Source organism: Lygodium microphyllum, chromosome 18, assembly GCF_053477565.2.
Source record: "Lygodium microphyllum isolate KBCC chromosome 18, Lygodium_microphyllum_v1.1.10, whole genome shotgun sequence".
Lineage (NCBI taxonomy): Eukaryota > Viridiplantae > Streptophyta > Polypodiopsida > Schizaeales > Lygodiaceae > Lygodium > Lygodium microphyllum.
Window position 1 is genome coordinate 99769393 of NC_141152.1, and position 14789 is coordinate 99784181.

A 14789-nucleotide genomic window follows, 5' to 3' on the forward strand; every position below is an offset into this window, starting at 1 on the left:
GGCATAGTCCCATTCTGGTCCCCTAAAATGGCATGAATTGGGATTCTAACCCAACAATTTCTAAGGGTTGAACGTTGGTAAAACCTTGTGAGAAGCCTCCTAGTTCTTTGGGGCCACCTTGCCGTAAGGCGGACCTGTCGGGGGTTCCGCCCACCTGCTTCCTTCAATAGGCATTCTTTAGTTATTTAATTAGGTCCTACCACACTTATGTGTGACATTTAAAATCAACTTCCTTAAATAAGCCTTTTAGGGAACAAGGTTTGTTCACGTAATTTATTGCACAAACACAAATACAGAGCAAGCAGTTCTTTTGACAAACAAGTTCAAATAAGATCCTTAACTTATCTTCAAGTTAATCCTTATCTCCTACCCATATAGGAGAAATTATATGTCCCTTCTGCCCTATAGAAGTAACTGGTCTAAATCACATGGCACCACAAATTTCATCCTTTACTTAGAATAGGATCTTCCAACATGCTCAGATGTTGGGGTGCCATGGAGGTCTTCAACTCCATTCCAGACTTGGCAAGGGGTGTCCAGAGCTCCCCTGATCCGTAAGCTGCCTAGGAGTGAAACATTCTTCCCATGGTTGGCCTTTTCACCACTCAACCTTCAACCTGTGAATCAAGCAATGCCCTTTTTGGGGTGATCCACGGTGTGATCATGGAGGTGGCCCACACTTGCAAAACATCCTTCCTTAATTAATCTAGTTAAGAATCAAGCACAATCAAGGCATTCAGCCCTAATATCTTCTTTTAAAAAAAACATCCTTTTATCCCTATGGAAAATTTTTTGTCACAGACTCTGCCACGAAATTATATAACTAATCACGCGCTTGAATGATTGTCCAAAACAACAACCAATAATTAGTTTGGAAGCACAACTATTATGCAAGATGTTTGTTCAACTATCAAGACCATTGCATTTCTTCAAAAGGTGCACAAATAAGTACAATATCAAATTTTCCTCATGTTCGCTCTCCCTCTTGGGATGCGAGAGCAATACTATGCAAAATTTTTCTTAACACTCCCTTCCTTCGGCTAAGACATATGTTAAGGTCTCATACAACTATACAAGATGTAAGTTTTGTTGATCACTTACATTGATCGTCAATCCAACATTCTTCCCAAAAAAAATATAAAAGTATCGATCTTTCCTTTGACTTAAATTAACCTATCCATCCCATTGGGTACACATGATTCTAATCAATCATAGCCAAGTATAAATTTTGCATCGCTAATTACACTTAGGTGTAGATGCGTTTATCATACATGGATGAGTGTAATTTCTTTTTCATAGTTTTAACTCTTGCACTTGAATATGCATCCTACAATAATAAAGATGGAATTTATCCCTTTCAATGACCTATTCTCATGAGACATAGTACGGGACCTAATGTATCTCATACGTGAATCAAGCATCTAACAAATTAGAAATGTATTACTTATATCAAGTACCATAGTTGTATTAACAATGATACCTCGCCTGAACCTTCATTGTTGGTTATGTGATTTCCACCTGCACGCGACATTCTTCACGTGGGGGCCATTCTCGATCTTCTTCTCTTTTAGGTACAACCCTCGCTGGAACTTTGACAACCTTTTGCTCAAGTAGAGGGGGAAAATGGGGGAATAAGCTCGTGGGGTAGAAGAAAAGGGAAGGTGTGTGTGGTCTCCTTGTAAGGAGGGGAAAAAAAGAACCTTCTAGAACCTTCTCTCTCTCTCTCTCTCTCTCTCTCTCTCTCTCTCTCTCTCTCTCTCTCTCTCTCTCTCTCTCTCTCTGTGTTAGCAACGTGCCGTGGCATCCTCCTTCCTTTTCGATGGAGGGAGAAGGGAAGGGGTTTTATAATGGGGGAGGTAGTATGGGGTGATGGTGTCTCACGCCACCGACCACTTGTCAGCATGTGCATGGCAGTGGGGGAGTCCTCAGCCCCCAAAGTGGCTACAGACTAGATGAGGTGGCCAAGGGGTGGTAGGCCACATGGCCTTCCCCCTCATCATCATTATCTTCATTATCATCTCTTCTCCCCCTCGCCACACTTGTTCGGCATTGACAAGGGGGAGGAGATTTTTTAAAAAATTATTTTCTTAAAGAAGAGAAAAAAAATCATTTTTAAAGAGCCTCCTCAAGGCTTGTTCGTGCGCGTGGAAAGGAGTGCAAACTGAGAGGTAGATTTAACCATTTTTTGCCCAGTATGTTACATCCTCTCCCCCTTAGAGGAATCAAGATGTCCTTATCTCGAAAGGAACTGGGGGCTTCATTTTGGAGCCTGTGGGGCTTAACCCATCATGCATTCCTTGCGACACTCTGACTACTCATAAGCATGCAATCTTTTAAAAAAAGAACTTATTGTATTTGCTATATTCGAGTTTGGATGACAAGAGAAAAGTTTATTGTAGTTACATCTCATGAATATCTTCTAGGTTTTTTTTCTAAGTATCTGATAATCTCGTGGTAGGTTCTGGATCACTGTCAATCTAGATGTGAAGCTTGTACAACTTCATTTCTTGTAAGTTCAAGTTCTCTTTGAGTCTTGTTGGGAGACAATTTTCGTGAATATGTCCAATGTTGTGGCACTAGAAGCATTGGTGTTTAGGGTACTTTGGACATTCCCTTTGAAATGACCTAGCTCCTTACAATAGAAACAATGCGCAACTTTATCACTTGGGTCACAAGATTCTTGGTTGTCTTTGGCAGGATTTTCTTCTTTAGACCAAATTGCTTTGGGATCCTTTTAGCGGATCGAAGTGGTCCTTTATCTCGCAAACTCTCTTTCCAAATTGTTCTCTTTTTAGATCTGGACTGAGATCCATGGACAATCGGCTTTGCTTGTAATACTAAAGAATACTCCCAGGCTTCGAAATTTTGGTAAGACCCAATCTATGTTAGTTGAGAAGAAACAACTTAAGAGAAATTCATTGTAAGTTATAACTATCATTCCTTGCTAAAGTATCTCTGATCACTTGTTGTAAGTTCTAGGCTCAAAATTGATGCAACTCATATTACTCAGGTTAATTGTAGTTACAAGAGTAAGGTTTATTTCGATACAAGTTGTATTACATGTTGATAAAATTTCTAGGGTTTTTAATCATCCTGAAGAGGTGTAGTGGGTTCTAGGTCTTTGTCTTCGTCTGATTCCTCTATATATCCAAATACTATACTTGTGTAGCTTCGTTTTCTTGGAGGCTCAATATCTTTTGGACTTACAGGGCAGTTTTCTTGGACGTGCCCTAGCTCATTGCAGTGGAAGCATCGACAGTTAGGACATCTCTTACAGATGTGCCCTATCTCTTCTCATGTGTGGCATCTCTTGTCCTGATCTCAAGAATCATCTTTGTCCCAATTGCCCATGTTTACTGTATTTACCGCAGCACAGAGGAGTGGAAAAATGGAGCAAAGGAGCGAAAAAATGGAAAAAAAGGAAATAGCAAAACAGGCGCAGGATAAAAGAAGGAAAAGGCGCCTTGACCGGTAACCAAACCTCGAAAAATTTAAATGTTCGGGCGCGACCCCCAGAAAGTCTCATGTCGCCTCGAGACAACAAAAGAGTAAAAGGCGCACCATTAAATGTGGAAGCGCTCCCGAATCCTTGTAAAAGAGTGCCAGGCTCGCTCCTATGCAAATTGTATGCATTAGTTGGGAATAGGATACATTAGAATGGTGGGAAATGAGAAATGGGCTTAGGCCAATGGCCGGCCTTGTAAAAAAGGGGATGACCGCCCAAAAAAGGGAGGGCATGTATATAAAGTTCAAAAGTGAATGAGAAGCTCATTCTTGTGTGTGGCAAAAAAGTGGCTTCCTTCTTCTTCTCTTCTTCTCTTCTTCTCTTCTTCTCTTCTTCTTCTTGCTTGTGTGTGCTCTTGAGAGAGGGTGTGTGAGAGTGTGACGGAGTGAGTGTGTGGGAGTGAGGGATCAAGAGGGTGAAGCTCTTCACCATCTCCTCTTCTCTTCTCTTCTCTTTTCTTCTCTTCTCTTGCGCGCGCGGTTATGGAGGATGGAGTTCATGGGAGAGGGATTGAGGTTGCTTGAGCTTGCCACAAGGATCGTGGAGCTAGCGGTGTGCAAGAGAGAGGAGGGTACTCGATCGAGCATCAAGGTAAGCTCACTACACTCGTAAGGTAGGCATGGCGCGTCGGCTATGTGAGAGGTAGCCATGGCCACTCAATTTGAAACGCTTGATCAATAAGCAGTCCGTAGGTCTCGGGGTAGAGCTTGTAGCTCCCCTCCATTTTGGTTCCGTTGCCGGGACCAACGGAATCGAGCCTTGAGCACCGCGTGCATCAAATCGAGCATAGGAGTAAGGCCTTCGCCCGAAACGGTGCTTGAGATAGATAGGAGATTTAGGAGGTTTAATCGTTGGAACAAGTAAGTATTTTGAGTTTTTTGATGAGTGCTTGAGTAGGTAAATACAACTTATGCTTGGTTTTGTGATTTTTTGTTAGCATTAGGTAGGATAGGATTAAGATTCGAAACTGAAAGGGTAGGGTTTTTGCTACTGAAAATCTGGTTGCAATAAGAAAAAGAAGGAAAAAATCGTGTTTTTGAGGGGAAAATCACAACGGGGAAAGGCTCTAAGGTTAGAGAGTGGTTGGGCAATGCTATGTAAGGTTGGGGTAAGGGGAGAAGAGCTCATTTGCATTCTGACTTAGTTGAGAGAGAGCAAGAGAGAGTGAGAGAGAGCTACAGGCACAAGAGAGGAGCGGACGCCCTTCGATCACTCCTAGGGTGCTACAAGTATACAAATCTCTTCCCCGGCATGCCCTTATGTGTATTTAACAACCTAGAATAGCTAATCGTAAGCAAAACACCAGATTCAACACCATTTTCATCGTCGGAAGTGCGCCGACCCCGACGTGCTCGGATGCCCGAACCCCAGAATCAGGCAGTTAGCTGCCCCGAACCTAGGGTTTGGCTTTCGGCCTTCGGGCATTTAGCCACGTGCCATTTGGGCTTTGGACTTTGGCCCGCCCGAACGAAGGCCTTCAGGCTTCGGAATTCGGCCTTCAGGCCATCTAGCCATTCGGACCTTAGCATTCGAACTTCGGTAGTTCGGCCCCTCCAAATTCGGGATTCGGGCATTCGGTGTTCGGACGGTCAAATCGGCCCGTCCGAACTCTGCCATTCGGCCCAACTCGACTTCGACCCTCGGACGGCCATTCGGCCTTCGGCCCCCCCGGCTGAACGAGACATTCGGACTTCGGCGGTTCGGATGCCGATTCTGGGATTCGGACCCTGCCATTCGAGCCAATTTTGGCCGAATGTATTCTTGACATTATTTTAATAATTTAAGCCCAGTCCGTGTTGCCGACACTAGGGCGACCTTGTAGGCACGAGAAAATCATAGAAAATTTGGCCGTGTGGCTAGGAAACCTAGCAGAGTGTGTTGACGCAGCCTAGTCGCAACCGCAAACCAGACATCAGACCCCCACATACTTGAGAGACGCAGCAGAGACCTAGATTTTAACCAGGCAACCATGTGCTAACCTCATACCCAGTGGCCAAGAGCTGAAGGTAGCATTGACATCGCACTTGAGTACCGCAATCCAGCACACATAGTAGGCCACATTGGTTGTGCAGGAAGAATAAATAGGAACACCAACTAAATTTTCATTTTTGTTGCAAGAAGGAACTAAGGGCCACAGCCCATAACCTATTTTGAATTTTCAGTAATTAAAATAATGCAGAAACTAAGGGAAAATACAAGAAAAATAGAGAAAAAATACTAAAAATAGGGACAAAATGCATTTTGGGTGCGGAAAATTAATGAAAATTAAGAACAATGTTCGTGAATGTTTGTGGGGACTGAAGCATGAGGGTTTGCCTCAGTTCAGCCCCACCTTCTTGTTCTAGTGTGTCTTTTTCCGCTTTTTACACATAAAATGATGGCAAAATGCCTTATAAATCTATACAACAATGCAACATTTGATCGATGGGAGGGTAGAGTGGTTAAAATGTGTCTAAATGTAGAGTAAAATGATGAAAAGATTTCTGGTTTTTGTTTGCATGCCATATAGGTCGGTGAATAATTATAGAATGAGAGCCTAGTAGCACGAGGGTTTCCTCGGTGCTAGGTTCGTGCAACGCTGCATAAGAACGATAGATGAAAACAATTAAAAGGATGTTTTCCACATGTGCACAATATTGATTTTATAATTGTTTGAGCACTTAGCATCCACACTATGCATAAATCATGGAAATATTTAAAGGTATCAGAAATCCTGGATGCACAGCAATTGCTTTCATTAGGACCTTGACCCACGTTGAGTGAGAGACAGGACGCCCTAAGCCATAGGCTAGTCGTGGGGTCTGGGGGAAAGAGAAGTAAGGACAATGGTACATTCCTGTATACGATTAAATGGTACCTTGAGTGGATTTTGTGCGAAATGTTTATATGTTGAGCGATGCACCGAGGGGCCAATCCCCAAGTTGTAGGAGAGTCATAGAGGGGTGGCGGCATTCAGCCATTGGAGGACCCCCTATGTCTATGCTTCATGCCATTAGGCAATATGTAAGGGACTCCCTCTGAGGAGTAGTGGGTGAGAGAAGAGTGGACTACAAGCGACGTAATACAAACACAAGATATTTAGGAAGGCAATGTGTGTGTCATCAACGCTCCTGGCCACGAGGCCGTGGGATTGTTGAGTGCGTGAGATAGAGGTCCGGCTAGTGCACGAGCCAATGCCGGCCCGTTCTAGGTTCCATCAAGGATCGGGCACTGCCGGAACTACTCAAACTGATCGACGGCCTTGTGGAATTGGAGGCTAGAAACAATGTCAGGATCAAGAGATGACCGAGAAGAGGACCGGCTAGACCTAGGAGAATTCCCAGTCTCAGTATAGGAACTAGTCCATGACTACGATTTACTTACTAGGACTGTGATCGACTACGATTTACTTACTAGGACCGTGATCCAGGGCAGACCTGTAGAAGAAGTGGTAGCAAGCCTTGAAGAAGAGAGAAGAGCAATCAAGAGAGCGCTAGAAGGCATAATTGCCTACAACCATGAGCAAAGGGCCAGAAAGCTACAACAAGACATAGATATATATGAGGCTAGAAGGGTGCTAGACCTAGCTGGGGCAACCAAGTCTGGACCAAATGGAGAGAGGGAATGGGCAATAGAGGCTGACATGACATTGAGCGAACTTGTAGCAAAGCGACTCATGGACAATACGTCCATTGAGCAGAGTGCCACAGCCCTAGCCACTGCACTACTCTCGGGATTGGGAGTCACACAAGGGGCTAAAGGGCAGGCTAGAATCCCTGTCGTAGAAAAATAGCTAGCGAAGTATGAGCCTAGCAGTGACCCATACAGCTTCATGGAGCAGTTCGAGCAAGTATGCGAAGCAAACGGTCTTACTGACCTTGCGCAACGCTCTCAAGCTTTTGGCTTGTGCTTAGGCGATAAGGGGAGAATCTGGTATTCTAGCCTCGATAATGCAGAACGTACAAACTTTGCGCACCTTAAGGACCTCTTCATCAAGAGATTCTCGGAGGCAGGGTATTCTGACAACCTCATCATCCGGTTGATGAATATCAGCCAAAGGGAGAAGGAAGACGTTAGGGACTACATCACTCATGTGCGTAGCCTCTTCAAAAGGATCCCTGCCAATGAACAGTGTCTATAGTATTCATGAACGGAATTCGGAGTGAGGAGCTCTACAAGGCTTTGGCTAGTAACTCTGCCTTGCAACGAGACGTGCTAGCTAGAGTTTTCAAAGAGGCAATACGTGTAGATGATCAGCTTAGGAAACGAAGCATGAGGACTACCAGTCGAGAAAGTGCAAATCAGAGGGATCCAGAGAGATCAACTATTTCAAAAGAAAAAGCAAACGTTAGTGTGCAGGAAAAGGGGAAGAGTATGGACCAAGGCCAGGAGATGGCGGAGATGAGAATGGAGATTGCACGACTGTAGGAACTGATAAGGAAGCATGTGCGATCGCAGGTACAGTGTATATACTGTGGCGGCAATCACCTCCCAGCTGAATGCCAAGATCCTAGATCTAGGCCATGCTCAAATTGTGGTAGATTCGGGCATGATGCATTGCATTGTAGGATGCCGAGGAGATTCCCATACACACAGTAGTACAATCCTCCGTACTTAGGTAATAGGCCACCCAATTTCTTTGGGAGGGGAGCTCAACTGGCACTCCTTGCACCAAATGACTCAAGACATGCCATACCTAGGCTGGAGATGAACCCAACAGGTATACCAAGACCACCAGGGCCTTTTGTAACCCACCCACTGAGCGATGCTCCAGTTCACTATGTGGAAGAGCCTAGTGAAGAGGAGACATATGTCAACCCGTACATATCCTATGACGAGGAGGGCAACCTAGTCCTGATGGACTATCAACCAGTGCTAGTGATGGCATTAGGTAGAGGAAGAGGCAGAGGCTTTGGGGGGCCAAGCCAAGATCCGATCACATGCTGGACCTACGGTCATCCAGGCCACATGTCATCACGTTGCCCAGAGAAGGAACAGGCTAACAAGGACAAAGCGGATCTCCGATGCACAGAGTGTGGGATCAGTCACCTGTTTCTTGATTGTCCTAGGAGGAAACCATCAGCTAGCTCTTCCAGTGTACTGTCAGTACCTCTGGGGCTGTTTGGAGTGGAAACCTTTGATAGTGAGGACACACCTATCCCATTATAGGTTATGACGCGAGCTTAAACAAGGCAGACATGCATCTCTCTGCCAGGACCTAGCAATCTTGACGCAGCCTCGATAGGGAAGAAAAGCCATAGGCGGAAGAAGAAGAGATCTGAAGCTAAAGTCGCACTAAAAACCTAGAGTGCTACGACTCTGCCTGCTGGAAAGAAGATCTCGGATGCAGAGGCAGAGACCTCAGCCCCGAAGACGATTGAGCTAGAGAGTGCCAAGGTAGGGGAATATCCCCATCCCAAACGGCAACTCGAAGCTATAGCCAAAGTCAAGGGGTGGGTCAAGGATGCCCAGGAGCACCTCAAGGATGCTGAGCCCATACTAGAGGATCCAATGGATGATTTTTCCAGTGTGAGCACACCAGTCTCACCCACAAAACCACAAACTAAAAGTACATCCTTTACTCAGTAGCAAGGCCAAAGGGGACTTACCAGGGCAGACAGAATGCATGGCCCATGAGTGCTAGCCTTAGGGGAAGACAAGAGCCTAGCAGTCTCCTTGCAACCTTGCTATCCACCCCAGTAACTCTAAGTATAGAAGACCTGCTTAGGCAGAATCCTTCTTTGTGGCAGGAGTTAAAAGATTTGGTGGAGGGACACACAGGACTTACGGATGCTAATCAGCAAGATCATGATGCAACTACGCAAATCCCCAGTCTAACTCTACACTCAACTCCTAAGTCCTTGCACATCAATGCTTTCTGGGAAGGCACTGAAATGCATGCAGTCCTACCTGTTCTAGCCTTAGGAGACATGACACGGAAAGGAATTGTAGACACAGGCGCCGGTGTTAGCGTACTAAGCCATGCAGTTTTAGAGACATGGGGAAACCCTCCTGTAGAGACTGCCATGTTCAATGTCACGTTAGCAAATGGAATGAAGATAAGGCCATTTGGAGTCTTAAAGAATTGGCCAGTAAAGATTACATGTGTGCAGTTTTCCGTGAACTTCATTGTCATGAAGGGAGTGGACTACGACATACTGCTAGGCTGACCTTGGATGAGAAACGCTCGGGTCATTGAAGATTGGGGGAATGGTTTGATCTTCCTAGGGAGCAGAACTGAAGCAGTAAGGGTAGAGACGGACACTTGAAAAATGACCCCCGTTGACCTAAATGCCATCTCAGCCATGCTGAAAGGCGATACTCAAACGACCAAACCCTATGGATCACTCACTAAATATATTCCCTGCCCTGAGGATGAGCGGGATTGGATGCATGTCTTGGCAACCATTGACCTATCATTCTCAGATGAGAAAGAACTATATCGGCAGGCTGCTAAAGCCGCAACCATGCCAATAGAGGAGCCAACTGTGCCACTCTGCATGATGGCAGGAAGCTCACTCAACCCAAGGAAACCTGTCTCTTTCCATATCCCCTGCAATAAGCTAGAGCTTCAGGAAATCATAGAGTATCTGATAGACACACTGAAGGGCAACTTGGCTGCCAACCTAAAGCCTCTACGTGATCTGTTGACTAAGCCAGAATGGAAATGGACCAAAGTCCACGATATGAATTTGTTATACAATTGGGCTTTAGTTACTAACGAGACAAGGAGACTGGAGAGAAAAGCTTAGGCGATGATGAATGGTCTGAAGAGCAAGACTCTGACGACGAGGAATATGAGGACTGCCGCTCTACAGGAGATGAAAGTGAGGAAGGGATAGATACAGTAGAGTATGACACAGAAAGGAGAACGATAGAACAAATCAAGGCAGACCCGAGACCCAGGAAGGAAAGGACGAATTGGAGTGAAAAAGGAGTCATGCGGATGGAGTGCGGTAGATCCTGGCTAGAACACATGGGAGCCGTGGATTACGACAAGCCAAAGTAGCACGACCATGGGTGATCCCAGTGCTCAAGACGGATGCACCTACTGAACTACGACCCCCTGGGGAAACTCCTTCCTCGAGCGAGGGATGTGAATTTAACTCGGAGTCGGAAGTCAGCATTGAGAGTGACCCCGAGATACCCCAACCCTCTAAGGTCAAACGCACAAAAGGGGACTTGCCAGTCCACCTAAGGTGCAGGAGATTAAGGCAAAAGAAACCGCATGATCTACCCAAATAGTTTACAAAATTTAAAAAGGGTGACAGAGTAGTGATTCTGCTAGGTGCAAAGAGGCAGGGCCAAACTAGTGAATCGATCGAAGGACCCGCCAAAGTCAAGGAAGTCAACTTGGCTGGGGAAGGCGAAAAGCCAAGACCTGTATTCATTGCAGACGATTTGACCGAGGATGAGGAGGCCAAACTTGTTGCAGACTTGCAAGAATATATTGATGTATTTGCCTGGACATTGGAAGAGCTTAAAGGGGTCGACCCTAGGGTTGTGACTCATAATATCCCAATGGTCCCTGATGCAGTGCCAACAAAGCAACGACCTTACCCCATGAATCCCCAAACACGCCCATGCAGTAAAAGAGGAGATTGATAAGCTCATGAAGGCGGGGTTCATATATGAGATTGAGCACACGGACTGGGTATCACCGATTGTGATCGTGATGAAGAAGAACGGAAAAATCCGAGTGTGCATTAATTACAAGAAAGTTAATGCCGCTACGAAGAGGGATAACTACCCTTTACCATACACCGAGCACATGCTTGAGAGGGTAGCAGGTAAAGAGGCCTACAGTTTTCTAGACGGCTTCTCGGGCTACAATCAAGTGCAAGTGCACCCTGATGACAGGCACAAGACTGTCTTCGCCCCACGGAATGGAATGTATTCGCCTACATCGTCATGCCCTTTGGGATGATGAATGCACCTGCGACTTTCCAACGCTTAATGTGCACTATCTTCAAAGATATGCTTAGGCGCGAACTAGAGGTGTTTGTAGACGACTTATGTGTACACTCTAGTTGGGCGGAACACTTAGAGAAACTGAGAGCTGTCTTTGAACGGTGTCGGTTATACAACCTCTCGTTGAACCCCTTGAAGTGCCAGTTCTGGGTGAAACACGGATGTATCCTAGGACACGTGGTGTCAAAGAATGGCATCGCCACGGATGTAGCCATGGCCGCTCGGCTTGAAATGCTTGATCAATAAGCAGTCCATAGGTCTCAGGGTAGAGCTTGTAGCTCCCCTCCAGCCCAATTTAAGTTCTTGGATGATTGGCTTTGCTCAAAATAATGCATCTTGCAAGTTTGTTGGACGCATTGTGTCAAGATGGTGGTTCAAAGGAGTGTTTAGGCTATGGAAAAACTTGGATACTTGCTACGCAATATCCATAGGTGATGCGTATTTTAGTAGAGATACAAACTTTGAATAGTAAGCTTCCAAGGTTAATTCTAGCTACTTTAACTTGAAGAATTCATTCATCTTCAAAGTTTAGTAGGCTGGCAGAAGGTATCGTTTGCATACAACATCTTTCAGCTGAACCCAAGTGACAGCAACTTCAGAAACACCTCGATCTTTACACCATTGCTTCCACATATCCGAGCCTTGCCAATTAACTTAAGTTTGGCTATCATTGCTTGATTGGCAGAAGTAGTTTCTGTAGTAGAGAAAATCATTCATCAACTCAATCCATATTTCCGCCTCCACTGCAATGTCTATTCCTTTTCCACCAAACTCGGGTGCCTTAATCTGCTTGAGAAGGAATTTCTTCTCTTGCATGTCAGCATTCATGGGTGCAGAAGGCACCTAACAATCAAGCCATACCACCTAGGTTATTATGTTTCGGATATGTCTACGAACCATACATTAATCAATCACATATCATTACAACGTTTTGCTCTGATACCAACTGTAACGTGCCTGCCTATTGGCGATCCAGGCACATTTTTAGCAGTCCATCAAGAGACAAATCTAAGCGATGCTACCCAACACTCCCATGGAATGTTACGGGGTTTGTCATCTAGGGTTTCTCGAGTTTGCCTCGCAATGGAATGTCGCAGCTGTGAATCCATTAGGATCGACTTGAAATTTGGGTCCCTAGTGGTCAAGGTCTCCAGACAGCATTCTGGCGTCAGGTCTTGGATATCCTACTTTATGCAGAGATACCCAAGCTGAAGCAGATCCATGCCGCACTTGGTTCAAAGAGAATGGGAAATGAGAGGGATGCGTCGCTCAACCTCTCTACCCGTAAGGCATAGTCCTATTCCGGTCCCCTAAAATGACATGAATCGGGGTTCTAAACCAACAATTTCTAAGGGTCAAAACATTGGTAAAACCTTGTAAGAAGCCTCCCAGTTCTCTGGGACCACCCTGCTGTAAGGTGGACCCATCGAGGGTTCCGTCCACTCACTTCCCTCAATAGGCATTCTTTAGTTATTTAATTAGGTCCTACCACAATTATGTGTGATATTTAAAATCAGCTTCCTTAATTAAGACTTTTAGGAAACAGGGTTCGTTCACGTAATTTATTGCATAGACACGAACACAGAGCAAGTAGTCCTTTTGACAAACAAGTTCAAACAAGCTCTTTAACTTATCTTCAAGTTAATCATTGTCTCCTACCCATACAGGAGAAATTATATGTCCCTTTTGCCCTGCAGAAGTAACTGGTCCAAATCACATGGCACCACAAATTCCATCCTTTATCGAGAATAGGATCTTCCAACGTGCACAAACATTGGGGCCATGGAGGTCTTCAACCCCATTCAGGACTTGGCAAGGGGTGTCTAGAGCTCCCCTGACCCACAAGCTGCCTAGGAGTGAAACATTATTCCCGTGGTTGCCCTTTTCATCACTCGACCTTCGGCCCATGAATCGTGTAGTGCCCGTGCAAAACATCCTTCCTTAATTAATCCATTTAAGAATCAAGCACAATCAAGGCATTCAACCCTAATATCTTCTTTTAGAAAAAGCATCCTTTTATCCCTATGGCAAAGTTGTCGTCATAGTCTTTTCCATGAAATTATACAACTAATCAAAAGCACTTGAACGATTGTCCAAAACTGCAACCAGTAATTAGTTTGGAAGCACAACTATTATGGCAAATGTTTGTTTAACTATCAAGACCATTGCATTTCTTCAAAAGGTGCGCGAATAAGTGCAATATCACTTTTCCCTCATGTTCGCTCTCCCCCTTGGGATGTGAGAGCAATACTATGCAAAAATTTTCTTAACACTCCCTTCCTTTGGCTAAGGCGTATGTTAAGGTCTCATAAAACTATACAAGATGTAAGTTCTATTGATCACTTACATTGATCGTCAATCCAACATTCTTCCCAAAAAAAATATAAAAGTATTGGTCTTTTCTTTGACTTAAATTAACCAATCCATCCCATCGAGTACACATGATTCTAATTAATCACAACCAAGTATACATTTTGCATTGACACTAATTACACTTAGGTGTAGATGAGTTTATCATACATGGATGAGTGCAATTTCTTTTTCATAGTTTTAACTCTTGCACTTGAATATGCATCCTACAATTATAAAGATGGAATTTATCCCTTTCAATGACCTATTCTCATGCGGCATAGTATAGGACCTAATGTATCTCATGCGGGAATCAAAGCAAGCATCTAACAATTTGGAAATGTATTACTTATATCGGTACCGTAGTTGTATTAACACTGATACCCTCACCTGAAGCTTCATTGTTGCTGGTTGTGGGATTTCCACCTGCATGCGACATTCTTCGCTCGGGGGCCATTCTCGATCTTCTTCTCTTTTAGGTGAAACCCTCACTGGAACTTCAGCGGGAGAAAATGGGGGAATAAGCTCGTGGGGTAGAATTAAAGGGAAAGTGCTTGTGGTCTCCCTGTAAGGAGGGGAAAAAAAAGAACCTTCTAGAACCTTCTCTCTCCCCCTCTCTCTCTTTGTCAGCAATGTGCCGTGGTATTCTCCTTCCTTTTTTATGGTGGAAGAAGGGAGGGGGTTTTATAATTGGGGGGGGGGGTGGGGAGGTGGTATGGGGTGATGGTGGTGGTGGTGGTGTCTCACCCACCCACCACTCATCAACGTGTGCATGGTAGTGGAGGAGTCCCCAGCCCCCCAGGTGGCCGTGGACTAGATGAGTTGGCCAAGGGGTGGTAGGCCACGTGGCCTCCCCCTTGTCATCATTATCTTCTCTTCGCCCCCCGCCACCTATTTGGCATTGAGAAGGGGGAGGAGATTTAAAAAATTTTGCTTTTCTTAATAAATAAGAGAAAAAAAATCATTTTTAAAGAGCCTCCTCAAG